At 47.2% G+C, this 25,787-nt stretch overlaps 1 protein-coding gene across 1 annotated transcript in view; it reads left to right on the top strand.

Moving 5' to 3' along the window:
- Positions 1-25,787, top strand: part of LOC143767339 (uncharacterized) — a 200,490-nt gene that overhangs the window by 117,527 nt on the left and 57,176 nt on the right. The window lies entirely within an intron of this gene.

The raw sequence follows: 25,787 nt of genomic DNA, 5'->3' as shown, positions 1-25,787 counted from the left end.
CAGCAGAGCGGCCACTGATACTATAGGGACCGGCCCCGGACTAATCGGGAGGTGAGCAGCAGCGTCCATCTCCTCACCGCACACAGAGCTGAAGGTACTCACTGATGTGTGAGCCGTCCACATGCAGATCTCCAGCAGTTACATGCAGCAGTGTTCCCTCTTCCTCAGCAGCCGGCCGGCCGCACACAGGGGGCAGGGGGCGTGTCTGCTCCACTGTGAGGCCGCTGCCAGGACACAGAGAACACAGCGCCGGCCACCAGCAGCCCGAATCAGCTGCTTGGTGACCGGCCCGGGGGGCACATGCCCCTTTGCAACCCGGCCCAGTCCGCGCCTGTCTGTCACAGAAGTAGCCCTGGCTCCCGGTGGGCCCCTACATGTGACAGGGCCCGGGCGATGGCCCCCTCCAGTCGCTACGCTACTGTGTAGCAGGCAAGCAGCCACAGTCCCCGCCCACAGGCTGTGCTTAGTTCGTTCAATCACAAGTAGCTCGTCTTCCTGGCTGGGGCTGCTCCCATCCCGTCCCTCAGTACTTCACTTATAACCGGACAAGTTTGTGTGAGGAGGCAGCACCGCGCCCGGCAGCACCGCCGCCTCCTGCTGGTGACACAGCCTCATGCTTATGGCTAGTACCCGGCACATCTAATCTGACTGCAGGGGGCGGCGCTGCGCTGCCGCCCCCTATTTTGAGGGACTGGATGCCGCTAGAGGCGAAGTGCTCAACTCGCCTCATTATAGCGGCGCCCCTGGATGTACCCACATTCGTCTCCACCTCCTCGGATCCACAATCACTGGGTAAGGCTCCCCAAAAAGTTGGGACAAAACCCAGTGGAAAAAGACCCGCTCAGTTGTGTTGAAAGTAAGCCTGTCTGACATGTTTGACACAAAGCAGCGATACCAAAACACCAGCATGGTCTCTAATGCAAAGATGGGAGGGTGGAACTTGTTGAGGAGCCAATACATAGGGTCCTTGATTAGGTTTTGATTCATTTCAGGCCATTTATCCATTTGATGTCCATTTTGCAAGTCAGCGAGAAAGTTCAAGCCATACAGATGTCATATGGATACACAGATGCAAGGAAATTGCATCATCGCATTGCAAACGGATTACACATGGATAGCCATACGGAGAACACTCGTGCGACTCTCAGCCGAGAGGCTTGCATCGATTTTTCATACGTTGTGTGACCCCGGCCTAAATGTCATCCTATCGTATCCCTTATCATACACCCAGAAGGGGAGGAGAGGAGGCATCACACACATGTGAGCAGATTCAGCCCATAATTACTGCAGTGAAGTTATGTGAGCTAGTTGAACGCTAGGTTTTTGTGTCATATTTCAGTAGCTGCTCCCCCCAGTGTTTAAAAGTGAAAATACCAAACTTAAAATTATTTTTCATATTTAACTAAATTATAAACAAATGATAATATTTTTTAAGAAAATGTAAACATTAATTCTTTACATTTTTTCAATTGCTGCAAAAAAAAAATTTTTTTGATGGCACCTTCCTTTTAAAAGCTCTCACTCATTGCTTGGGTATTGTGTCTAACTGTTAATCTTGTTCCAGTCTCCAGCTCCTGAACTTTCTTATCCAGACTGTTCTCATTTATCTCTGGACTGTTTCCTGCAACCTTTGCTATCTCCAAGAACATCTATTACCGCTTGCTGTTCCTGCTTATGCTCCTTCAGTCACTGGTTTCCAACAGGGCTTCTCCAGTATTGTAACATGCGTACTGTACACGGTACAGAAGAGGCCACTGATATCAGGGCACTTAAATGTTTGTTAACCTTCTGTAGGTAGGTCAGAATTTCGTCCTGCTGATCGTGTTACTGGGTCATCGCCTGCTTTAACTCAGAGAGCGGCAGGGTATTGGGGCCAGCGTGGGCCGTCACCTGAGCAAACCGTAACGCTTGTGGATCTTGGAGCCACTGCACCACAGGATAGGCTTACCTTGGAGGCGTGTAACTAAGCAGCTATTTGGTTTTCACTGGAGCCTTTGATGGTGAGGTCAAGCTTGTGCGGCAAGTAGCTGCCACGTACCAATTGAGGATAATGTACAGAACAGTAGCAGCTCAAGGCTCAGAGATGCTTGAGTCACATCAGGTACATGTCAGGCAGGTCCTTCAGATACTCAGGGACAATAAATTATTTGTCAAACCAAAGACATGCATGTTTTTGGCTCAGGAGATTTCTTTTCTGGGTGATTTTTTTTATCGTCCACCGGTTTTCGCATGGATCCGATGAATGTATAAGCAGTACTGGATAGGGATCGTCCTGTGGATCTAAAGGTCTTACAAGGGTTTTTGGGTTTTGCTAACTACCACCGAAAGTTCATCAAAAACTTTTCAGGAGGGACCAAACAATGAGAAACATCCAGAGCATAAGAAAACAGAAGTGGCACTCACCCGAAATGCTGTGCAAAAAATGTCCTTTATTCAGAGCATATACTCGCAGACATAAAATGGAGAGGCGGCTGGTAAGGAGAGGAGTGCAAGAGGAGGCAAGAGGACGACGGCCGTTTCGCGCCTGCTCTGAATAAAGGACATTTTTTGCACAGCATTTCGGGTGAGTGCCACTTCTGTTTTCTTATGCTCTGGATGTTTATCGCTACTAATGTTGTGCACCACCCCAACGCTATTACCTTTCGCATGCCATAGCGGTTCTAAATTGAATCATACGTATCCATATTCCAGCAACTTGGAAATCTGAGACTTTGGCATACTTCATGTTTTACTCAGTTTGTGGAGAAGACTCCTAGTGCCATTCCATTCTTATCCTTGCACAAACAATGAGAAATATAACCAGGAAAGGTAAGGACTTTCCCACGTGGTCCAGCCCAGCAGGCTTTTGACACCTTGAAAATATGTTTTGCAACTAAGCCAATCCTTATACAGCCTGATGTCACTCAGCCTTTTATAGTAGAAGTTGATGCATCTGGAGTGGGGGGAGGTATTATCGCAGGGTGCATCCCCTAGTAAATGGCATCCGTGTGCATATTTTTCTAAGAAACTATAGTCCTCTGATAAAAGCTATGACATTGGTAATAAAGGAATTTTTGACAAGTAAGTGAGCTTTTTAAGAGTGCCATTTTCTGGAAGGAGTAGTTTATCAAAACACATTTGTTCAGAGCGGCCTATCACGTTCCCTAATCAGGTATTTTGTTTGTGTGTAGCCCATTCACTATCTCCATCTATCCCCCACTCCCTGAAGATGGCTCGACCATCATTGTAAATACATCATTGTAAATACACACCTGTACTTTGTATCTCCCCACCTCATTGTAGATTGTAAGCTCTCACGAGCAGGGTCGTCTTGTGGTGCCTTAATTATTGCATTGTTAACATTGTTACTTATGACTGTTGTGTTTGAAGCTGTTAAACTGTAAAGCGCTGCAGAATATGTTGGCGCTATATAAATAAAGATTATTATTATAAAGGGAATTATCAAACACTCAAAACTTGGCAACAGTCACTGCTAAATCCACCAAATGCCTTTTCCAAATAATAACCAGTAACAAACTCCAGCCATGCAGCAAGTTCACTCTGACATCGAGTGCTAGCCAGGGCCCAGTTTTAGTGATGAGTGAATATACTCGTTACTCTAGATTTCCCGAGCACGCTCGGGTGACCTCCGAGTATTTTTTAGTGCTCGGAGATTCAGTTTTCATCGCCGCAGCTGAATGATTTATATCTGTTAGCCAGCATAAGTACATGTGGGGGTTACCTGGTTGCTAGGGAATCCCCACATGTAATCAAGCTGGCTAACAGATGTAAATCATTCAGCTGCGGCGATGAAAACTAAATCTCTGAGCACTAAAAAATACTCGGAGGTCACCCGAGCGTGCTCGGGAAATCTCGAGTAACGAGTATATTTGCTCATCACTACCCGGATTATATAGGAGATGGGAGTGGCTAACAGGGCACAGCTCTCAAATGAGGTGCTTCAAATTAGTGATGGATTAGGAGAAATCAAACGCTCCTCTCTGTCACAGTAAACCTGTGACAGCTGTATTAACATCATGTGCCCTCCTACAGATGGAGTAGTTAGGTTGATACTGGTCTGTTGGACAACAGTGAAAACATCTGTTTATTCAACCACAAAATGAAGACAACATGGTCTGCATGAGTCAAACTTTGAAGCCCAATCATAATGCCGTGTGCAGCCATAACACGCGACTAACTAAAGTCAAATCATGAGATGTAGCCCAAACATGCGGCGTAAATTTAGCCTAGAGGTCCAAGGCCTAGCTGCCATACCTGAAGCCAAATTTCAGCACATGAAACTCTAGGCCCAGCTTCAGCATAGAGACATGAGGCTAGTATCAGCACAGAGGCATAGCCCTTAGAAACAACCTTTACATTGTGCACTTACCTGTGCTGCCTCCACCCCATTAGAAGAACACGAGGAGCTGGTAATGCCGAGATCTCACCATAGAGGGAAGTGGTGTCACATCCAGGAATGCTGAATTGTTGCAAATGGTGCATAGGCTGGTTGTTGGCTGAGGGACCTCTACCCAGAGAGGTGTTAGCCCCAAACTGCTTGACGGGGTGAAGGGAAGGCTGAGAACCCCCAATCTGCCTGAGTCCATACTCTGATACAGCGGCTGATGGCTGAGGGACCTCTACCCAGAGAGGTATCAGCCCCAAACTGCTTGACAGGAAGAAGGGAAGCGTCCAGATCCCCTTAAGTCTGTGTTCTGAAGCTCCACAGGATAAGGTATCTTCGCTCTAGGAGCAACCTCTTTCGTAACTATCCCCTGTGGGGACGGGAAAAACACTGAGGGTGTAAGGGCCTTTTAAAGGGAATCTGTAATCTCATTTTTCGCATATAAGCTGCGGCCACCGCCATTAGGGGCTTATCTACAGCATTCTGTAATGTTGTAAATAAGCCCCTGATGTAACCTGACAGATAAGAAAAAGTTAGGGTACTGTCACACTCTGCAACTTTCCAACGATCACGACCAGCGATACGACCTGGCCGTGATCGTTGGAAAGTCGTTGTGTGGTCGCTGGAGAGCTGTCACACAGACCGCTCTCCAGCGACCAACGATGCCGAAGGCCCCGGGTAACCAGGGTAAACATCTGGTTACTAAGCGCATGGCCGCGCTTAGTAACCCGATGTTTACCCTGGTTACCATCGTAAAAGTAAAAAAAAAAAAAACAGTACATACTCACATTCCGGTGTCCGTCAGGTCCCTCGCAGTCTGCTTCCCGCTCTGACTGAGTGCCGCCGTAAAGTGAAAGCAGAGCGCAGCGGTGACGTCACCGCTGTGCTCTGCTCTTACTTTACGGCCGGGAGTCAGTCAGTGCTGGAAGCAGACTGCAAGGGACCTGACGGACACCGGAATGTGAGTATGTACGTTTTTGTTTTTTTTACATTTACGATGGTAACCAGGGTAAACATCGGGTTGCTAAGCGCAGGGCCGCGCCTAGTAACCCGATGTTTACCCTGGTTACCAGTGTAAAATGTAAAAAAACAAACAGTACGTACTCACCTTCGCGTCCCCCGGCGGCCGCTTCCTGCACTGACTGAGCGCCGGCCGTAAAGTGAAAGCACAGCACAGCGGTGACGTCACCGCTCTGCTGTTAGGGCCGGCACTCACAGTCAGTGCAGGAAGCGGACGCCGGGGGACGCGAAGGTGAGTATGTACTGTTTGGTTTTTTACATTTTACACTGGTAACCAGGGTAAACATCGGGTTACTAGGCGCGGCCCTGCGCTTAGCACCCCGATGTTTACCCTGGTTACCCGGGGACCTCGGCATCGTTGGTCGCTGGAGAGCTGTCTGTGTGACAGCTCTCCAGCGACCAAACAGCGACGCTGCAGCGATCGGCATCGTTGTCTGTATCGCTGCAGCGTCGCTTAGTGTGAAGGTACCTTAAGTCATGTGGCAATGCTAAAGTGTCTGTATTGACTTTTAGGATCGCTACTTCTGATAGTTGGTACTAAAGTTCATCTTCTCTTAAGGTACCTTCACACTGAGCGACTTAACAACGATATCTCTAGCGATCCGTGACGTTGCAGCGTCCTGGATAGCGATATCGTTGTGTTTGACACGCAGCAGCGATCAGGATCCTGCTGTGAAATCGTTGGTCGGAGCTAGAAGGCCAGCACCTTATTTGGTCGCTGGATCACCCGCTGACATCGCTGGATCGGTGTGTGTGACACCGATCCAGCGATGTCTTCACTGGTAACCAGGGTAAACATCGGGTTACTAAGCAGGGCCGCGCTTAGTAACCCGATGTTTACCCTGGTTACCATTGTAAATGTAAAAAAAACCAAACAGTATGTCACGATTCACACCGTGACTGTCAAGATCCCTCAGCCGCTGCCTACAATATGTCACGGATTGGGGTGACTTTAGACCAGCAGACGGCTATCACATGTGCAGGGGGGCTTATCCTAGTTATCCCTCCACTGCCACCATGTGATGAAAAAAGAACACACACGAGGCTATTGACCTCTTGTTTACAGCAGGGGCTTATTTTAGGTATCCCACTGCTCTTCAATATACCATGAACTGCAGGGATTTGTGTCTATCCCGCTTACAGTTCCACTTAACACTTGCAGCTCTCTGGTGCCCCCCTTACTCTCAGGTCAGATTAGGTACTGCACCTGGGGTAATTAGTCGCCAGAAAGGCTGCCTGCTATGTACTGGCTATTGGGCGCACTACAGCAACGCGATAACTACTCCCACTCAGGCAGGAACAATAATTATCAAGCCGCAGTCGCTACAGTGACCCCCCAACAGCCGGCACACGGTAAGCTGCCACCAGCGCCGATTAAACGGGTTCGGCTGCTAACCCCCAAAATAGTAGCGTAATTCCCTTCAGAGACAGGGTACGGTTTAGGGCAGGAAGAACGAACTAGTATTAAAGAGTATACCCCATAAATGATTTTTAGGCAGTGTTTATAAAATATTTTACAAAGATGTTACAAATGAGACAATTGCAAATATGTACAAGGTAATTATGAAAATAAAAGGATTAAATGAAGAAAAGATAACACTCACATATTCTCAGATCATTGCATTGCAGGCAACCAGACATCCCAGCTCATTTGTCGTGCTGCTCAGGCCTCACAGGAAAAGACAAGAAGAAGGGAGCTGGGGATCTGGCCACAAACTTAAGACCTACAGCTAGTGACATCACAGAAAGGGCTGGCTTTTCCAGATCCTCCTACCTTTCAGTCTGAGTACTTTGAATACAAATTGGTCTAATGCTTATAACTCCGTTCCAGTACATATCAGAATCATAGCACACCCAGCATTCAGCTTGTATTAACATGAGCTTTCTTATGAGATCAAATATGTCCTATTATTTACAGAGCAATCCCTACTTCTTCACCAGAGGGAGCTACAAGCCTGTGATTAGAGTCATTGATAGATCCACCGAGAGAGAATAAGAACATCTATTTTCGTGTTTTTAACGTAAACGGTTTGCGTAATATCTTACAAAAATGGAACAAAAGACTTTCATGATTCTAGAAGTTTCTCTAACAGTTCCTGCTAACACAAATTTCCCTTGTAGCTATGACAGTCGTAAATACCTTCCGTCAATAAAACTCCCCCACAAGGCAAGCTCTGCTACACAGACAGTTAGAACCACAGGGAAGGAAAGAGAACCAGAGAGAGGGGGGGGTTTAGCCCCCGCATGCTAGCAAGAAAACTAACTTATGATATTTCATACCATATCGTGACACCTCCCCCTTTTGGCGTGCGCTACGGCGGCAGGACCTCTCGGTATGCCTCCATGCGCACCTCCGTGGGTTCACCCTGGCAGGAGAGTCCATCTGCATTCCCATGCTCTTTGCCCGCTTTGTGTTTAATGGTGAAGTCAAATTGCTGAAGGGCAAGGCTCCAGCGTAGCAACCTGCCATTGGTTCCACACATGGTGCTTAGCCAGCGCAGAGGGTCGTGGTCGGTCACCACAGTGAAGGTGCGCCCGTACAAGTAGGGCTGCAAGCTCTGCAGGGCCCAGACTATGGCCAGGCACTCCTTCTCAATGGTGGAGTAGGCCACTTCCCTCGGCAAAAGTTTCCGGCTCAGGTACAACACGGGGTGCTCTTGGTCCTCCGAGTCCACCTGGCTGAGCACAGCACCAAGGCCAAACTCGCTGGCGTCGGTCTGTACCAAGAATGGTCGACTGCTGTCGACTGCTTTCAACACAGGGGCGTTGCACAGTGCGGTTTTCAACGCCTGGAAGGCCCCCTCACAGCCATCTGTCCAGTTGACGATGTGGGGTAGCTTCTTCCTGGTGAGGTCCGTCAAAGGTTTTGCCAGGCTACTATAGTGCTGCACGAAGCGCCTATAGTACCCTGCAGTGCCCAGGAAGGACATCACCTGTTTCTTGTTCCTGGGAGTGGGCCAGTTCACGATCACGCCCACTTTGTCAGGCTCCGGTTTCAGGGTGCCTCCGCCTACCCGGTGCCCCAGGTAGTGAACCTCCCTCATGCCCATCTGGCACTTTCCCGGCTTGATGGTCAGTCCTGCTCGGTGAATTCGCCTGAGCACCTCCTCGAGATGCTGCAGGTGTTCATCCCAGGAGGGACTGAAGATGGCAATGTCATCTAAGTACGCCACAGCGTACTTCTCCAGTCCCTGAAGCAGGAGATTGACCATCCGCTGGAAAGTGGCAGGGGCATTCTTCATGCCGAAGGGCATGACCGTGGACTCGTACAGTCCAAAGGGTGTGATAAAGGCGGACTTCTCCTGCGCCTCGGGGCTCAGGGGAATCTGCCAGTATCCGCGACTCAGATCCATTATCGTTAGGTATTCTGCGCCAGCTAACTTCTCAAGCAGCTCCTCGATGCGCGGCATTGGGTGCGCGTCAGAGGCTGTAATGGCGTTGAGCCCCCTGTAGTCCACGCAGAACCGGGTGGTCCGGTCCTTCTTTGGCACGAGAACTACAGGTGAGGCCCACGCGCTCTTTGACCGTCGAATCACCCCCAGCTGTAACATCTCGTCGATCTCCTGGCGCATAATCTGCTGCACCTGGTCAGAGATTCGATAGGGTGTTCGCCGTAGTGGGGCGTGATTCCCGGTGTCCACCTCGTGGACCGCTAACTCAGTCCTTCCAGGCCGGTTGGAGAACACGACCCGGAAGGGTTCCAGTGTGGTTTGCAACTGCAACCGCTGTGGTTCATCTAGCGAGGCGCTTACCTCCACGTCCTCAATGGACCCACGGGCCTTGGCTTGGGCCAGCATGTCCAGGAGGGCGTCTTCCTCCCCGTCTTCGGGTGCGCTGCAGACCGGTAGGACGAAAGGTTCGCGTTCGTGGTGAGCCTTCATCATGTTGACGTGAAAGGCCTTTCGCCTACCCCGAGTGTGGTCAAGCGTGACCACATAGGTGACCGGGTTGAGCTGTTGGTGGACGACGTACGGGCCCTCCCAGGCTGCCTGAAGCTTATCCGTTGGTACAGGAACCAGCACCCACACCTTTTGACCCACGTGGTAGGTCCGCTCCCGGGCGTTCTGGTCGTACCAGTGCTTCTGATCAGCCTGAGCCTGCGTCATGTTGTCATGCACCAACTGCGTCAAGGTCTGCATCTTGTCACGGAAGCGCATGACATACTCCACTATGGACACTTCAGAAGGGTTCGGCTCCTCTTCCCAGGATTCTCTTACCAACTCAAGGGGTCCCCGGACTCGCCTGCCGTACAGGAGCTCGAAGGGGGAGAACCCCGTCGAGGCCTGCGGAACCTCTCTGTAAGCGAATAGCAGGTGTGGGAGGTACCGCTCCCAGTCGCGCCCTTGTGTCTCAACCAGCATGCGTAGCATCTGTTTGAGGGTACCATTGAAACGTTCACACAAGCCATTGGTCTGTGGGTGATACGCACTCGATACCAGGTGCTTCACCTGCATTTTCTTACAGAGAGCCTCCATTAGGTGAGACATAAATTGGGTCCCTCGATCAGTAAGCATTTCCCTGGGAAATCCTACACGTGAAAAGATGGCCAACAGGGCATCCGCCACCTTATCTGCCCTAGTTGAAGACAGAGCTACTGCCTCCGGGTACTGGGTAGCGTAGTCTACCACAGAAAGAATAAATCGCTTTCCAGAGCTGCTGGAGACGGCCAGCGGGCCCACAATGTCCACCGCAATCCTCTGGAAAGGCTCCTCTATCACTGGCAAAGGGATCAGGGGAGCCTTAAGAGCAGGCCCCGCCTTCCCCACTCTTTGACAGGTGACACAGGAGCGGCAGTAGTTTGACACATCTGTCCCCATCTTAGGCCAATAGAAGTGTTGAGACAGCCGGGCCTTAGTTTTGCTGATCCCCAAGTGTCCAGCTAGCGGGATCTCATGGGCAATCCGCAACAACTCACCCCGGAATTGCTGTGGGACGACCAGCTGTCTTTCCCTCAACCACTCCTTTTGTGATTCTCCGGGTACTGTCTCCCGGTACAACCTTCCTCCTTCCCAGAACACCTTCTCCTTGTCAGTCTCGGAGAAGCGCGTCCCGGCGAGTTGTCTCAAACTCTCTAGGCTCGCATCTGTGTGCAGAGCGGCCTGAAACTCCTGGCTAGGGGAAGCCAAAAGCGATGTCAGGGTCCCTTCCCCACGGGAGCCCTCTGGGACCTGCACTGGGTCCACCTCTGGTTCAGTCACACTGATGACTGAGGAGGGTCCGGAAGGCAGACAGGTATCTGCGTTCCGGGCACTCTGACTGCGGGTGACAGCAGCTACGTAGGCTGTCTCCCCGGGGATTTCTACAGACCCAACAGCCGACGCTGCTATGGGCTCTACCTCCCCATCCACCCCCATTACCTCAGGAGCATTGCTACTTATGGGCCAGTTACCTTCCTCGGTGGCACTGGTCAATTGCATGGCATCACCTTGCTCACGGTTCCCATGTATCTCCCCATTTCTTGTAGCACCGACACTTGCCCCTGCTAGGGGTTCCTCAGCCGTCTCACTCCGCAGAGCGACGTGGCTGAGCACTCCTGTACCTATGGACACATCAACTTTCACAGAAACATCATTATCAGATACAGTTGGCACAGGTACAACATTTCCACCATCAATCCTAGGGAAAAAATGGTTAACAGATGCATCATTACAAGATAAAGCATGGTCAGGTAACACATGCGATTTCCCATCATCATCATCATCATCATCACCAGGGTTAACTTTACCCTCATTAGTAGATTGGGGAGGGGTGTCAGGGACGTAGTATGCAAACAACCTCCCCAAATCAGTCCCCAACAAAACATCAGTGGGCAAATTATCAGACAGCCCCACTTCCTTCACCCCCCTCCCGGCACCCCAATCAATAAAAACCCGGGCCATTGGCAAGGGACAGCTGATGCCCCCAATCCCAGTGACAGTTAGGGTTTTCCCCGGAATGATTTCTTCAGGGGCCGCCAGTTCGGGTCGGATGAGGGTTCGTTCAGCCCCGGTGTCCTTGAGGCCTGTAGCAACACGACCTCCCACAGTGACGGGCTGTACGTTGTCACACACCCTCCCAACCACACCACCCACCAAAAGAACAGCTGCATTAGGCCCTGGGGCCTGGGATGAGGGGTTCTTCTGCTTGGCTGGACATTGGTGACTGAGGTGTCCAGTCTGCCTGCAGTGGTAACACTGGCGAAGTTCGGTGGTAGGTCTGGTGCTGTTGGCCACGGGGACAGGACCTCTGGTGTGTTGGCTGGCAGGGGTACTGGCGTTGGCTGCAGGCTTACCCCCTCTCCAGCTGGTGGTGACTGGCTTCCGCACTTCCGATCTACGGTTGGCCTCACAGGCATCGGCAATCTGCGCTGCTTTCGTCACATCGTTGGGTTCTCGGTCCATCACGAACTGTCGCACTTCAGTTGGGCAAAGACGGAAGAACTGGTCTTTGATCATCAGGTCTCGCAGCTGTGTAAAGGTGGTCACTGACAGTCCTTGGGTCCACTGGTCAAAGTGGGTCCCCAGTCTATGCACCACATCACTGTAACTGTCGTGTGGGCCACGTTGGAGGGTCCGAAACTTTTTACGGTACACCTCGGGTGTAAGCTGGTACTTGGCTATCAGAGCCTGCTTGATGGCTTCATAGTCACCATCTTGTTCTTGAGGGAGTGCAGCAAACGCTTCCAGAGCTTTTCCTCTCAGCCCTGGTGTCAGGTACCGTGCCCATTCTTGTGTAGGCAGCTGGTACTGCCTGCAGGCTTTCTCAAAGGCCCGCAGAAAAGTGTCCAAGTCCCCATCCTTTTCCATAACAGGAAAGTGGTCGGGCCGGGGCTTTGGCGTCTGAGCGCTGCTGGGCTCACGGCTGGACTGGGACGACCCCTGCATTTGCAGTTGGGCCATCTGCAGCTGGTACTCCCGCTCCGCTTGGGCCTCTCGCTCGGCTCGCTGGGCCTCTCGCTCGGCTCGGGCCTCAGCCTCCTGCCGGTATTGCTGAATCAGCTGCTGACGTCCCTCATGGTCGTCAGTGGGGAATTCTTTCAAGGCTGCCTGCAGGTGGGGGTCCAATTCGCCCGGATTGCTAACGGGGCGAGCATTCAGTGGTTGGACCTCTGCTGCAGCACCATGTTCGCTGGTGCTGGCATCTGCGGCTTCTGGGCTCTGTGAGTGGTCTAGAGCGGCTTCCCATTGCATCAGGACTGCGACCAGTTGGCTTTTGTTTTTGTTTGCATAGTCAATGTGCTGTGACTTGCACAAGGCCACAAGGGTGTCTTTGGTCTGCTGCTCATAAAAGGTTTCTCCCAGCACAACCATGGTTGCCAAATAAAAGATAGGATAGAAAAACGAAGAAAAAGGGAAGGGATAATTACCAGTACACAATTGTCTCAAAACTAATAAACACTGAGTTCGTTCTCCAAACTTATTTGCGCAGAGTTCTCGCAAGAACTTTCTGCAAGTTTTTAGTGAGAGGAATGATTGCTCAAACCAAATCACTAATGCTCTAATATCCCACCGCCTTGCCACCAATTTGTCACGATTCACACCGTGACTGTCAAGATCCCTCAGCCGCTGCCTACAATATGTCACGGATTGGGGTGACTTTAGACCAGCAGACGGCTATCACATGTGCAGGGGGGCTTATCCTAGTTATCCCTCCACTGCCACCATGTGATGAAAAAAGAACACACACGAGGCTATTGACCTCTTGTTTACAGCAGGGGCTTATTTTAGGTATCCCACTGCTCTTCAATATACCATGAACTGCAGGGATTTGTGTCTATCCCGCTTACAGTTCCACTTAACACTTGCAGCTCTCTGGCGCCCCCCTTACTCTCAGGTCAGATTAGGTACTGCACCTGGGGTAATTAGTCGCCAGAAAGGCTGCCTGCTATGTACTGGCTATTGGGCGCACTACAGCAACGCGATAACTACTCCCACTCAGGCAGGAACAATAATTATCAAGCCGCAGTCGCTACAGTGACCCCCCAACAGCCGGCACACGGTAAGCTGCCACCAGCGCCGATTAAACGGGTTCGGCTGCTAACCCCCAAAATAGTAGCGTAATTCCCTTCAGAGACAGGGTACGGTTTAGGGCAGGAAGAACGAACTAGTATTAAAGAGTATACCCCATAAATGATTTTTAGGCAGTGTTTATAAAATATTTTACAAAGATGTTACAAATGAGACAATTGCAAATATGTACAAGGTAATTATGAAAATAAAAGGATTAAATGAAGAAAAGATAACACTCACATATTCTCAGATCATTGCATTGCAGGCAACCAGACATCCCAGCTCATTTGTCGTGCTGCTCAGGCCTCACAGGAAAAGACAAGAAGAAGGGAGCTGGGGATCTGGCCACAAACTTAAGACCTACAGCTAGTGACATCACAGAAAGGGCTGGCTTTTCCAGATCCTCCTACCTTTCAGTCTGAGTACTTTGAATACAAATTGGTCTAATGCTTATAACTCTGTTCCAGTACATATCAGAATCATAGCACACCCAGCATTCAGCTTGTATTAACATGAGCTTTCTTATGAGATCAAATATGTCCTATTATTTACAGAGCAATCCCTACTTCTTCACCAGAGGGAGCTACAAGCCTGTGATTAGAGTCATTGATAGATCCACCGAGAGAGAATAAGAACATCTATTTTCGTGTTTTTAACGTAAACGGTTTGCGTAATATCTTACAAAAATGGAACAAAAGACTTTCATGATTCTAGAAGTTTCTCTAACAGTTCCTGCTAACACAAATTTCCCTTGTAGCTATGACAGTCGTAAATACCTTCCGTCAATAAAACTCCCCCACAAGGCAAGCTCTGCTACACAGACAGTTAGAACCACAGGGAAGGAAAGAGAACCAGAGAGGGGGGGGGGGTTTAGCCCCCGCATGCTAGCAAGAAAACTAACTTATGATATTTCATACCATATCGTGACACAGTACATACTTACATTCCGGTGTCTGTCCCCTCGCCGTCAGCTTCCCGCACTGACTGTGAGCGCCGGCCGGCCGTAAAGCCCAGCGGTGACATCACCGCTCTGCTTTACGGACGGTGCTGAGACAGTGCAGGGAAGCTGAGGCCGGGGGACAGACACCGGAATGTAAGTATGTAGTGTTTTTTTTTTTTTTACATTTATAATGGTAACCAGGGTAAACATCGGGTTACTAAGCGCGGCCCTGCGCTTAGTAACCCGATGTTTACCCTGGTTACCAGGGGACTTCGGCATCGTTGGTCGCTGGAGAGCTGTCTGTGTGACAGCTCTCCAGCGACCACACAGCGACGAAACAGCGACGCTGCAGTGATTGGCATCGTTGCCTATATCGCTGCAGCGTCGCTTAATGTGACAGTACCTTTACTCTCTGAAGATATCTCTTGAATACTGACCACAGCCATATAAACCCCCAATGCCGCTGTCACTAGTGACGGCAGTATCTCGAGGGTTATATGAGGGATGGGCCCCCTCTTTATCCTCATAGACCACCCACAATTGTGCATTGTCAATGACTGCCATGGAGACCCCAGGCCAAGTAACAAAGGGAATATTATTAATATGCATATTTATATAAAAACAGCGATAACTAAATACCAGATGTTATTACATGTACTATTACCTTACTGCAAAGTGTATGATTATTTAGGTTTTATTTTAGGTTTTCAGTTTGAAAACAAACATCCCCAAAACCAGCCACAAAATAATATTTAAAATAAACATAGAAAAAATGTTGAGCCAACAAAAGTAGACATAAGAAGAACACATACTTTTTATCTTTTTCACACATACCAAGTCCAAAATGTCCTGAAAAATATTTAGTCACTAAAAACAGTTTTTATGTAAAAATAAAACAAAAAAAAGTACACGTACTAGCAATTGCTACTTCTGGAATGAACCGATCTATAAGGCGATGTTTCCACTGTCCGGATTCCTTCAGTATTTGCTACGGATTGGATGCTGAGTACATCCGCAGCGTCCAATCCGCAGCATCCAGATGTTACAGCATAGTGGATGAACTCATATGAACTCGAGCGTGGGAACTTTTCCAAGGCTCCAGTTCATGAGGACATCCAGCAGAGGGCGCATCACCGCAACTCAAGGTAACTACAGATCACCCAGCTTTCCTTTCAGTACCCGGGGTTTACAGGCACGAGCGAGTGCTTTAGCACAGCTCCTGCCTGTAAAATGATTTAACCCCTTCAGATGAATTTACTTCGTGGGACGTGACAGATCATCTGAAGGTATGTATATTGTTGGTTTATTATTTTGCAGAGCGAGGGTCTTCAGGTGGATTGAGAGAGCAATAAAATATTAAAACAACCTGTGTGTTTATTTCATTAAAATACTTTTTAATAATGTGTTTTTTTAACCCTTTCATACAATTGGATTAATAATGGATAGGTGACATAATTGACGCCTCTCCATTATTAATCTGGCTTAATGTCACCTTACAATAGCAAGGTGACATTAACCCTTCATTACCCCATATCCCACCGCTACACGGGAGTGGGAAGAGAGTGGCCAAGTGCCAGAATAGGCGCATCTTCCAGATGTGCCTTTTCTGGGGTGGCTGGGGGCAGATGTTTGTAGCCAGGGAAGGGGGGGGGCCAATAACCATGGACCCTCTCTAGGCTATAAATATCTGCCCTCAGTCACTGGTTTTACCACTCTGGCGGAGAAAATTGCGTGGGAGCCCACGCCAATTTTTTCCGCGATTTAACTCTTTATTTTACAAGCTACAGCACCCAAATTTTGCACACTCACACTACTAACATTAGTAGTGTGAAATATGCAAAAAAAAAAAGGGCATATGAGATGGTTTACTGTATGTAAACCATGTCTCATATCCTGTCGGGTTTGTGAAGGAGAAATGAAAAGCCGGCAATTGACTTACCGACTTTTCACTAACACCGGTGCGTATTTCTCGCAAGTCACACTGCTGGTCCGTGTGGAATCCGTATTTTTCTCGCCCCCATAGACTTTCATTGGCGATTTTTTTTGCGCAATACGGTGACAAACGCAGCATGCTGCGATTTTCTACGGCCGTACATGACCGTATATTATGGATGCGTAATATACGGCAGATAGGAGCTGGGCCATAGAGAATCATTGGGCCGTGTGTAATGCGAATTTTAAGGACGTAGTTTATGCGCTCATACGTCCGTAAAACTCGCTAGTGTGAGGCCGGCCTAAAAGCATACCTCCCAACCGTCCCGGATCCCGCGGGACTGTCCTGATTTTGACAGCCAGCCCCGGGATCCCGGGCGGGACACTAATGTCCCGCACTACGTGCCTAGGGCGGGGACAATGCAGGGGGCGGCACCTGAGTAGCTTAGGTTTGTGGCTGTTTTTTTTTTTCTTATACATGCTGGGTCTCCTCCCGACCGACCCCGCCCCCGCCCCCTGTGTGTGCGGCGCTGCCACGCTGAGGCAGAGAGCCAGCAGCGATCAAGATGAGAGGTCAGCGACTCACTACCTCGTGTGCACGGAGCTCCGGCGTCTCCTGCTCTTAGCTGCTATCCCGGCAGAGAAGGAGAGACGGGGGAGGTGCCGGGACAGTGCAGAGCTGTGAGCAGCCGGAGAAACTGAAGAGCTGCACATGGACAGATCAGCCGCCCCTGCACCACAGAGGAGATTGTGTGTGTGATATGTGTGTGTGAGATGTGTGTGTGTGTGTCTGATGCTGCATGTGTGTGTCATTGTGTGTGTGTGATGCTGCATTTGTGTGTGTGTCATGTGTGTATGAGGTATCTGGTGTGTGTGATGGCTGGGTGTGTGTGTGTGATGGCTGGGTGTGTGTGTGTGTGTGATGGCTGTGTGTGATGGCTGGGTGTGTGTGTGTGATGGCTGGGTGTGTGTGTGTGATGGCTGTGTGTGTGTGTGTGTGTGATGGCTGGGTGTGTGTGTGTGATGGCTGGGTGTTTGTGTGTGATGGCTGGGTGTGTGTGTGTGATGGCTGGGTGTGTGTGTGTGTGATGGCTGGGTGTGTGTGTGTGTGTGATGGCTGGGTGTGTGTGTGTGTGTGTGATGGCTGGGTGTGTGTGATGGCTGCGTGTGTGTGATGGCTGCATGTGTGTGATGGCTGCATGTGTGTGATGGCTGCGTGTGTGTGTGATGGCTGCGTGTGTGTGATGACTGTGTGTGTGTGTGATGACTGCGTGTGCGTGTGTGATGACTGCGTGTGTGTGTGATGGCTGTGTGTGTGTGATGGCTGCGTGTGTGTGTGTGATGGCTGCGTGTGTGTGTGTGATGGCTGCGTGTGTGTGTGATGGCTGTGTGTGTGTGTGATGGCTGCGTGTGTGATGCATTTGTGTCAAAGCTGCATGTGTTTGTGAGCTGCGTTTGTGATGCTGCGTGTGTATGTGTGATACTGTGTGTCTGATGCTGCATGTGTGTGAGCTGCGTGCGTGTGTGAGCTGTGTGTGTGAGCGTGTGTGTGAGCCGCGTGCCTGTATGTCATTATACAGTATGGAGAACTGTGGCCATTATACAGTATGGAGCATCATGTGCGGTCATTATACAGTATGCAGCATCATGTGCAGCCAGCATACAGTATGGAGCATCATGTGCGGTCATTATACCAACAAGAAAAAAGAGACATACCAAAATATGGGGAACACCCTATATATAATAATACGTAGAAAAAGTTTATTAATTCCAATCCAAACAGCACATATTACATAGATAGTAGTTATATAAAAACATGAGAATTAAAAACATGAGTATAACAAAGAACCAATTGAAAAAAACCACCTAAGAAAAAGGAAAAAATACATATAAAGAACCCCTGGACCGGGGAGGACGTGCACATAGATACTAAATTGACAGGACAAAATGCACTATAGGTACTGGCATACAGGGTGAGAAATCCACTACCCACAACGCATAGGAAACAATGCCCCAAATGTCTGATTCCTGGTGACTAGTAGTAATACCAAGTACCCATAATTGTATAGTTCACTAAAAATGAGTGAACCCTATATGACCAGCCAAACTGCATAATAGCCCTCAGATGTAGAAATAATACTAAGCTGCAGGCTGGCTTGTCCAGCATATCTCATATAACGTATCTACATGTGGCTGCTGGGTGCGAGATATATGTTACCAGACCCTTTTGGTTTATATAGCTGCCCTGCGGGAATGTACCATTGGATACGTAGTATATAAATCTGTTACACCGCTAAACAGACTAAAAAAACCACACAAATAAGGGAGAGAGATAAATATACAACCTGTACCCGCAATAGGGAGCAATCAGCCGTTGCTATAATCTCTGCAAAACCCACGCAGCCACACTGCAGATCCCATAAATCATGTCCGTAGACAAAGTGCACAACCACAAAAGAAGGTCCAGGGGGGATTAAACACCCAACGCGTGTCGCCAACGCTGTGGCTTCATCAGGGGTAGAAAGTCATATGTGCCATTAAGCTTAAATAATAGACCTTAAATAGTTTACCCGAACGCACGAGATCCTAGACAGCTGGGAGAGGACTCCGTAAGTAAGCGGAAGTGTCGTCAGACTAAAGATTGAATAAGGTGTACGCTTCACTCACTTGGTGTCCCAAGATGGTGGATAGGAGGTAATGCAGCGCGTGCGCACAAGAACGCACAAGATCCTAGGCAACTAGGAGAGGACGCCGTATGCGAGCGGAAGTGTCGTCACGCCGGAAATCGAATAAGGTGTACGCTTCACTCACTCGGTGTCCCAAGATGGTGAATAAAAGGTAATGCAACGCGTGCGCACAGTACATCATAGAGCGTCACTGTCGGTGTTAGACCAGATCGCCCACCTGTTCAGATGCGATCAGGATGGAGAATGACGGTACTATATATAATACGCAGTATCGCTCATTTTTGCTACACTCTAAAGGTTTTCTAATGCACAGAATTCAAAAAACTAAGTACTATAATGTGATGACATGACTGCCCTCATGTCTTAACACGGGAGTAACGAAGGTCATAATAAAGATTTTTTTATATCTATAGGAATATACATTCCCAAGCACCTCCCGCTAGAAATATATAAGTGGTATAACACACACCACTACCACAGGAGCAGAAAAATGACATCATATTGTACTAATACATATCCACAACAGATATAGAGACGGCGCCGCACATAAAAAGGTTACGCCAAATAAGAGATAAGATCCGCTCCAAACCGGCTCGTGCAGGTTTATATAACACAAAAGGCTAAATGTGAACAATAATAGAAGAAAGGAGAGCAACGAGAATTACAATGGACAAATTGTACAGCCGTATGACACTGGATGTACCAAGATGGTAGGTAAGAGGTCATGTATCGTGAAACGTCCCCATCAACTTTCAACTAGATCGCCCACCTACCCGACCACAATCGAGGTGGACGGTTTATAGCACAATTACAGCTAAATACAATGTACCATATTGCTCTTTTTTACTACATTCTAAGAGTTTGTTTAGTATACAAGCTTTAAGGAGCTGAATACTATGATGTTATAACATAGCAAAATCCAATGCCTGCACTTGTAACTTTTACAAGGGAGTCGCAGAGGTCCTCATAAGGATATTTCTATCCATAGAGAAGTATAAATTCACAGACAGCTCCCACTAAAAATGTAAGGGGTATGAAAGGTACCAGCACTGAAAGAACAATAGGATAACCTCATACTTTGCCAGTATATAACAAATATAAACCTAGCGCCGCACATAAAAAGATAACATCAAATAAAGGGCAGTATCTGCTCCATATCGGCTCGTGCAGAACTAAATAACACACCTCTGAAAGGGAACAATAATCAGAAATTTAAGACTTTATTGTGTGACGAAAATAACAATGGACAACTTATGCAGCCGACCAGCATGTAAATGTATCTTCCACCGCTGCATATAGATGTAGTGATAACCTGGACCAGTTGGTATAAACTGGCCACCATCAATATTAGAAAAGGTCAAGAAAGGCTGTAGAGGTTACTCAAGGGTTCACTAAAATAAGTGTAGCCCACCATAAATGCATGTGGGGAAAACACAGACCAAAACAAAAACAAAAATATTCTTAATCCCAAGACTCGAATAGGACTGCATATGGGCATGTGAGCGCAGCCCCCTATTTGGGAGTAAAGATGGTAGTATATCCTCAGGATAAAACATAACCACAGACAGAAACGCATATAGGTATGGTAGTATAGCCCCCTATTAAAGAGTATGGCTGGTCATATATACAAATACACCCCAAAAGGGGAACCCAAAAAAGGAATTTTAGCCTGGTTCACTATAGATTTGACTGGTCATATATATATAATGCCATGTTATTAATGCCAATGGAATTATAGTTGTTTGTAGTATCCTGTAAACAATAGTTCTTCATTCAAACCCTTCGGTGACAGACTTTGAAGTTCGTATATCCACTTGGTTTCACATCGGAGCAAAAGGTTATGTATATCACCACCCCTAATGTTCATTTTCACGGATTCAAGACCCATTACTTTAAAACTGGAAGTTTTTCCACGATGTTTGTCCAGAAAGTGTGTGGCCACAGATGTTAGCGTCTTCTTTCTATCTCGATCCCTCTGGGCCGTAGAGATGTTAGAGAGGTGTTGCTGCATCCTTTTCCTTATTTCCTGCGTCGTCTGTCCCACATAGATTTTGGGACAGTCACAAAATATGGCATAGACCAGATTGCGTGATCTGCATGTAAAAAATTCCCTAGGTTGAATCTGAAAAGACAAAGTAGACACTGAGAAACCGTCTTGTGCAATCATGAATTGGCATATATTGCAATTGCCGCATGGATAGGACCCATAGGTCCTTCTACCACCCTTAAGTCTAGTGACTGGTCTCTGGTAATGGCTGTGACACAAATTATCCTTAAGATTTTTTGCTCTTCTTGCCACCATGCACGGAGAAGAGGAAACGATTGGGATAGTTCTTGCATCACTCATAAGGATACCCCAATTCTTTTCCAAAATAACTCGAATATCCGACCACTGATTATTAAAAGTTGTAATCAACGATAGTGGACGAGACGCGTCACGTACCTTCTTCTGAAATAGATTTCCTCTGTCTTGTTGGCATGCATGTTGGTATGCCTTGGAGATGCTTTTCTTTGGATATCCTCTTCTCTTGAACCGTTCAGAAAGGTCCCTTGATTGCTCTACAAAGTCAATTTCTTTACTGCAGTTCCTCTTAAGCCGAAGAAATTGACCTTTCGGTATGCCATCTTTCAGATGTCGAGGATGGAAACTGGTGTAGTGGAGGAGACTGTTTGTTGACGTTGCCTTGCGATACAGAGTACACACAATATTCGACCGTTCCATAGAGAGTTTAATATCTAGAAATTCTGTTGTTGACTCTGAAATAATAGATGTAAGCTTAATATTATGAACATTGCAGTTAAGATTAGCGATAAAGTCATTGCAAGTTTCCATGGACCCCGTCCATAACATAAGGATGTCGTCTATATATCTTTGCCAGGCCAACACATAGGTATTGAAGGCCTGTTGTTTATAGACGACCGTCTCCTCCCACCACCCAAGAAAAAGATTAGCGTAAGATGGTGCACACCGTGCACCCATGGCGGTGCCAGAGACTTGCCTATAAAACCTTCTATCGAACACAAAATAGTTTTTATCTAGAATGAAATATAAGAGTTTCAGAATAAAACTATCCAGTTCACGGGGTCGATTTGATATTTTTTCAAAGAAATAACTGATTGCCTGTATACCTGCTTCATGTGCGATGTTCGTGTAAAGGGACTCCACGTCCATGGTAACAATAAGGGTCCCTTCAGGGATCACCAGTTCCTCCACAAGTTGCATAAGGTGGGTGGAATCCCTTGTATAAGATTTCAAGGAAGCGACAATTGGCTGTAAGAAATGATCCACGTAAATACAAGGCCGTTCAAATATGCTGCCAATACCTGATACAATAGGTCTACCCGGTGGTTCTATCATAGATTTGTGGACCTTAGGCATTGCGTAAAAGGTAGGAACAATCGGGGACGGAGTAGTCAAAAAGTCTGCCTCTTTTTTCGTAATGATGTTTTCTTGAGCGGCCATTAAAATAAGTGAATCAATTTGTCTTTTAAAGAAGTCAGTAGGGTCAGAGGGTAGTAGAGAGTAATATTGTCCATTGTTCAGTTGTCGAATAACCTCCCTCTGATATTGCTCGTGAGGCCATAACACGACATTACCCCCCTTGTCTGCCTCCCGAATGACAAACGCGGTATTTCTTTTTAAATTTTGTAATGCAAGATTATCCCTCTTACCAAAGTTGTTGTGTCTAAATCGATCCAGTTTGAGTTGGTCAATATCATGACAGACCCTGTCGAAAAAAATCTGGACTGCAGGAAATAAGGAAAAGGATGGAGTGACTTGAGATGGTAATCTCCTGGTAAATCTTCCATTATCAGTGGATATTTCATTATTCTCCAAAAGTTCCAAGAGGTCACAGAAAACCTGTCTTTCATCATCCGGAAGAGAATCTACAAGAGATGGCTGGTAATAAAGCAATTTAAACGTAAGTTGACGGCAAAATAAATATAAATCCTTAATCAAAACAAATTTATTGAGGGGACTCATAGGAGAAAAGGACAAACCCCTGGATAGTACTTCACGTTCAACGTCGGATAGTTCATATGACGATAAATTAATAATTTGGAGATTACCTTCCATAGTAGTTTCCTCGGGTGCCGTATTCAGTACTTCTTGTTGTGTCTGGTTTCCCTCCTGAATGACGGGGACCAGTTTCGATAGTTCTTGCCTTTTCTTTTGTTGTATCCTATTTTTTCTGCGACCCCTCCGCTGGCGCTGTCTGCGTCGCTGGGGTCCGACGATAAAAAATCGCTAGATGGAATTTCTTCTCTACAGGATGCTGTGTCCGAATATTTCGAACCATCCATAAGAGGCCGACGGTTGCCCCGATGGGACCATTTAAATGCTCTGCCACTTAAAAAATCCGACTTGTCTCTATGAAACTTGTTCCTCTTCCGTGTGATGATTTCTTTTTCAAACGAATCAATAATACCCTTAAGTTTCAATTGAAATGCTATGACCAAAGTATCCTTATCAAAGTCCTTGAGTTTCCCCTCACATAATTTAATTTCTTCTTTAGTTTTACTAAATAAGGTTTGGTCATGTTCAATAAGCATATCAATTAAAATGGTGGAACACTTGGCAAGTCCAGATTCCCATATTTTCTGAAATTCCGGAGTAGCTTCCCATGCTGGGAAGATTTGTACGCGTAGTCCCCGGGGAATAAATCCCGCCTTTTTGTACTCCTCAAGACTACTAATGTTCCACCAGATCTTAGTTAAATTTTTATGTAACTCAATGATTTTAGAGGAAAGGGAATGAAAGTCCGCTTCCTTATTAGTGCCTGCCAGAGTTGAATCTACAGTGCCATCAAATAAACCAAGAGCCCTATTACTCCAAGCAGTCTCCCTGCTAGAAAGATCCATACTGATCGAGTATATAGATATTGGTAATTACTAAAGATATTTGTCCTGATGTGCCACAACTCCAGAAACGATGATAACAAGATACCATCAACAAAAGTCACTTTACAAGCAGAGTGGGAGGGCACCATCAACAATACTAACCAAATTAGTTAGGGGATCTGCCCAAAGGTATGTCAAACAGATAAATGAACCAACAAGAAAAAAGAGACATACCAAAATATGGGGAACACCCTATATATAATAATACGTAGAAAAAGTTTATTAATTCCAATCCAAACAGCACATATTACATAGATAGTAGTTATATAAAAACATGAGAATTAAAAACATGAGTATAACAAAGAACCAATTGAAAAAAACCACCTAAGAAAAAGGAAAAAATACATATAAAGAACCCCTGGACCGGGGAGGACGTGCACATAGATACTAAATTGACAGGACAAAATGCACTATAGGTACTGGCATACAGGGTGAGAAATCCACTACCCACAACGCATAGGAAACAATGCCCCAAATGTCTGATTCCTGGTGACTAGTAGTAATACCAAGTACCCATAATTGTATAGTTCACTAAAAATGAGTGAACCCTATATGACCAGCCAAACTGCATAATAGCCCTCAGATGTAGAAATAATACTAAGCTGCAGGCTGGCTTGTCCAGCATATCTCATATAACGTATCTACATGTGGCTGCTGGGTGCGAGATATATGTTACCAGACCCTTTTGGTTTATATAGCTGCCCTGCGGGAATGTACCATTGGATACGTAGTATATAAATCTGTTACACCGCTAAACAGACTAAAAAAACCACACAAATAAGGGAGAGAGATAAATATACAACCTGTACCCGCAATAGGGAGCAATCAGCCGTTGCTATAATCTCTGCAAAACCCACGCAGCCACACTGCAGATCCCATAAATCATGTCCGTAGACAAAGTGCACAACCACAAAAGAAGGTCCAGGGGGGATTAAACACCCAACGCGTGTCGCCACCGCTGTGGCTTCATCAGGGGTAGAAAGTCATATGTGCCATTAAGCTTAAATAATAGACCTTAAATAGTTTACCCGAACGCACGAGATCCTAGACAGCTGGGAGAGGACTCCGTAAGTAAGCGGAAGTGTCGTCAGACTAAAGATTGAATAAGGTGTACGCTTCACTCACTTGGTGTCCCAAGATGGTGGATAGGAGGTAATGCAGCGCGTGCGCACAAGATCCTAGGCAACTAGGAGAGGACGCCGTATGCGAGCGGAAGTGTCGTCACGCCGGAAATCGAATAAGGTGTACGCTTCACTCACTCGGTGTCCCAAGATGGTGAATAAAAGGTAATGCAACGCGTGCGCACAGTACATCATAGAGCGTCACTGTCGGTGTTAGACCAGATCGCCCACCTGTTCAGATGCGATCAGGATGGAGAATGACGGTACTATATATAATACGCAGTATCGCTCATTTTTGCTACACTCTAAAGGTTTTCTAATGCACAGAATTCAAAAAACTAAGTACTATAATGTGATGACATGACTGCCCTCATGTCTTAACACGGGAGTAACGAAGGTCATAATAAAGATTTTTTTATATCTATAGGAATATACATCATGGAGCATCATGTGCGGTCATTATACAGTATGCAGCATCATGTGCAGCCAGCATACAGTATGGAGCATCATGTGCGGTCATTATACAGTATGCAGCATCATGTGCAGCCAGCATACAGTATGGAGCGTCATGTGTGTTCATTATACAGTATGCAGCCTCATGTGCGGTCATTATACAGTATGGAGCATCATGTGCGGCCATTATACAGTATGGAGCACTGTGTGGCCATATTTTTTTGTTTATAACTATTGTGTATGAAACAGTGTGATCGGCAGTGCTAAATGGGTGTGGTTGGGACGTGGATATGGGTGTGACTAATTATGAATGGGTGTGGTCAGAGGCGTGGCCTAAAATTTGCCGCAAACTTTGTCCCT

Source organism: Ranitomeya variabilis, chromosome 4, assembly GCF_051348905.1.
Source record: "Ranitomeya variabilis isolate aRanVar5 chromosome 4, aRanVar5.hap1, whole genome shotgun sequence".
NCBI lineage: Eukaryota > Metazoa > Chordata > Amphibia > Anura > Dendrobatidae > Ranitomeya > Ranitomeya variabilis.
Note: the sequence above shows the minus strand (reverse complement) of the source record. Positions and strands in the feature narration are given on the sequence as shown.